This window comes from Myotis davidii, unplaced genomic scaffold (genome assembly GCF_000327345.1).
Source record: "Myotis davidii unplaced genomic scaffold, ASM32734v1 scaffold9, whole genome shotgun sequence".
NCBI lineage: Eukaryota > Metazoa > Chordata > Mammalia > Chiroptera > Vespertilionidae > Myotis > Myotis davidii.
Window position 1 is genome coordinate 1,084,214 of NW_006299435.1, and position 4,258 is coordinate 1,088,471.

Genomic DNA, 4,258 nt, shown 5'->3' on the forward strand with positions numbered 1-4,258 from the left:
GAGAAGGCACAAGCCAGGCTAAGGGACAGCCCCCGCCGCCCCACCACCACCACCCCAGTGCACGAATTTTGTGCACCAAGCCTCCAGTAGAAAGATAATAGGAGGAAGGACAATAAAATGTAGACATTTCATAGAAGTGACCAAGAATAAATCTATATAGAAATGCATAAGAAAAAAGTCTAAAAATGCATTGTACAAAGATGAATGATCCTCAATAGTGATACCTAATTTTTTATTTTATCAAACTCAAATCTCTCTCAAAAATAAAATACCATATACTGTATATGCCAAAAGGCAAGATTTTCAGCAGGCAATTTCATTTAAAAATTACAAAAGCAGGAGTTATCTTAGTCAACTTTAAATTTGTCTAAATGCCCTAGCAAGTTTTGCTCAGTGGATAGAGCATCAGTTTAAGGACTGAAGGGTCCTGGGTTCGATCCTGGTCAAGGGCACATTTTTTTTTTAAATATAGTTTATTGATTTTTTACAGAGAGGAAGGGAGAGGAATAGAGAGTTAGAAACATTGATGATAAAGAAACATCAATCAGCTGTCTCCTGCACACCCCCTACTGGGGATGTGCCTGCAACCGAGGTACATTCCCTTGACCGGAATCAAACCTGGGACCCTTCAGTCCACAGGACTCTATCCACTGAGCCAAACCAGTTAGGGCGAGGGCACATATCTTGGTTGTAGGCTTGATCCCCAGCTCTGGCTCTGGCTCTGGCCCTGACCTTGGTTCTGATCGGGGCCCATGTGAGAGGCAACCAATCGATCAATGTGTCTCTCTCTCACATCGATATTTCTCTCTCTGGCTCTCCCTCTCCTTTCCACTCTCTAAAAATCAATGAAAAAATATCCTCAGGTGAGGATTAACCAAAACAAAACATTTCTTTTAATGAAAAAAATATATAAAAATATTAGAGGGCATAGTACAAGGGTGGGCAAACTTTTTGACTCGAGGGCCGCAATGGGTTCTTAAACTGGACCAGAGGGCCGGAACAAAAGCATGGATGGAGTGTTTGTGTGAACTAATATAAATTCAAAGTAAACATCATTACATAAAAGGGTACGGGCTTTTTTTTTTTTTTTCAAAAGGGCCGGATCCGGCCCACGGCTGGCATAGCATGTAGTAGTAGTTAAGTAGTAGTCACACGAATCAATACTTATGTATGAAAGTGTATGCTGATTATGTTGTAAAAATGTATTTTGTACTATGAGTCGCCTTCAGAAATAGCTAAGCGCTGCTAAGGTAGAAAAGTGAGAAAAACGTTCTTGAGTATGATTTAAACACTTGCTGCTAAAATGATAAACTCTGTAACTATGCCTATACATTTTCTTTTCCTTTTTTATGTTATCCTCACCCACAAATAACCTCAAACTTTACAGTTCTGGCTTATTCCACTCAGTTCTCTGCTGCCAGGTCAGTGAAGATGCTAATTGTGTATAGGAATTTTTAAGTACCAGTTGCTCAAGCTCTCTTTGCCCCCACCAGCACTCCCTGGCCTAGAGTGCTCTCCCTAAAAAAAATTTGAAAAAATCACTCAGGCAGTGGCTCTCCTCTGGGCAAATACTGATACTACCAACTCAATGGAATCTTCCAGCCTAAAAAATAAGTATTCTTACTTCCATTCCTTTGCTATTCCTCTCTTCTGCCAGGACTAATTACTACTTTCTTGGAGATTGGGTCCCTCTCTTATATTTCCATTTTCTAAATCACTTGAAATAGAACTGACAATACTTAAAAAAAGAATGTGTTCTTCCTTAAATGGAAAAAGTACAAAAGGAATGGAAAGGAGACTTCTAATTAGACAATGGAAAACAAGAGGATTGCACACTACAGAAATAAAAACAAGAGACAATAGAATATGAGCTTACAGCAGAATTTAGAATCTTGATTAGTGATATTTAAAACCAGAAGAAACCTGTGAGTCTTAGGCAGTGCTTGTTTCCACTACCCCTAGGTGCAGAGAAACTCACACAAATTGCTCTCTGCCCCAAATCTGCCGAGTTAAAATTAAGGCTCATGAGGTGAACTTTTTGCCATCTCTGCACACTCTCTGCATAAATATTTATGTGGTAAAAAACTGCTTGATCAATCAATACACCATTTACACATTTCTTTTAGTTTTAAAATTTAAACTTAATCTTAACTAAAAAATCTGAAATACAGTATTGGAGCAATTTACAAAACTTTTAAACTTTTTTTTTATTTAATGAAGCTCCATGGCTTAATGGACAGACTAATTTCAAAGCCAGGCAGACCTAGTCTCAAGTTCCAGCCATGCCACTGACTGACTACCTAGTGACCTTGGCCAAATCACTTATCTCTGAGCCTCTGCTTCATCTGTATCTGCCTTTTGAGGGTAATCTTCAAAATTAAGTAAAGAGTGGAGCCTACGTGAATACACACACAAACAAAGCTAACTTCACTTTCTGCCCTGACCACATTCCTATGGATAACAGTAGCAATGTACCAATAGCTATAGCAATACTTCTCAAGTGGGGAGGAACTAGAGTGAAAGAGGGGATAGAAAGAGGGAAAAAGAGTATATGTCCCTATAAGGAGGGTTTGGATAGTTCTGGGGGAGGAGGGAACAGTATACAAAGTATATACAAATATATGTGTGTTTAAACTCCTGGTATTTCTGAAATATTTGTCCAAATGGCTTGTATCTCCAAATGAATTACTAAATTGGGGAGTTGTTTTAGGAAACCCTCTAAGTTTGGACACTTACAGATGGTCTCTTGGAATACATATTTACATTTTCCTAAAATGTCAGATAATACAATATAACTACAACCTCTACTGTATGATGTCATCTTTGGGTTTTCAAATATCTTAAACTGGGATTGTAGGGTAGTTAGCTTAAGTGGACACAACCCAGAACATACAGGCTTCAAAGAACTGATCATGACTTTGTGGGAACCTTCTCTGCATTAATTGTACACCTCACCTTAATTTTTTTTTTAAGAGAGACAACAGAAAAACTAAGTCACACAGCTGCATAAAAAGCAAATGACATAAACCCGGGCTGGGTGGCTCAGTTGGTTAGATCGTGTCCCATATGCCAAGATTACAGTCCAGGGCAGGGCACATACAAGAATCAACCAATGAAGACATAAATAGTGGAACTGCCCTGGCCAGTATCCCCCAGTGGTTAGAGCACCGGCCCTCACACCGAAAGGTCTCTGGTTCGATTCCGGAAAAGGGCACTTACCTGGGTTGCAGGTTTGCTCCCCTGACCCCCCACCCAGGGGTGTGTGCCAAAGGCAACCAGGCAATGTATCTCTCTCACATGAATGTTTCTCTCTCTCTTGCTGTCTCTTCCTCTTCCTCCTCTTCCCTCTCCTCCCTCCCTTTCACTTTCTGAAAAGCAATGGAAAAAATATCCTCAGGTGAGAATTAAAATAAATACATCAGTGAGACAAATCGATCTCTCTCTCTTCCTCCCTATCTAAACTCAATCAATAAACAAAAATTAAAGGAAAAAAAAGCAATCACCTAAGAGTCCAATTATGCACCACAGAAGTGCACACCCTTCTCACGCACGTTTCAGATGCTGACCTCTCCACCAGTAATTCTAGAATTTAGGAAAAAATTCAATGAAAAACTTAAAATTCACCCCAAAAGTTTTCATACGACCCTATCAACCTCAACATTTCCCCAAGCAGACAAAACCTTCAACTCCTGTGTTGCAGTTCCTGGCTATCTGGTCTCTAGACTTGGAGTTAGGAGCCTTTCCAGTTACAGTCGGCGAACAATTTTAACTTTTCTTATCCACTATAAGGCAGTTTCATATTAGCACTAACACCAGGTTCCAGAAAGAAAAAAGCAGCGAAATGGATGAGCAATAGGCACACTGGGGAGGGCTTCTGAAGCGCGTCTTTTTAACCCGGCCGGCCTCTCCATCCCGCCTTCTGAGCGCAAACCCTCTGGATCCGAAACAGTTGCAAGTAGTGAACGAGATGGAAACCACCAAGCAGACCGAGACATCGATGACAAGTCTCCCCTGGGAACCACAGCCCTGACCCACGAAGGCAAGGACTGCCGAATGCGTTTAAAACGCTTTTTTTTTTAACTTGTAACTTTTCTTGACTCTAACACGGTCTTCAATTTCCTCGCCGTGGCGACCAGCCAACCAGCCTTACCGCCCCCGCCTGGCTCCTCGGGCCCCCACTCCCTTCCCCAACTCCGCAGCCCACAGCCACCGCCTCCGTGAAGCCGTCTCCCCCGCACAGCCCTCGCCGGACGGACGG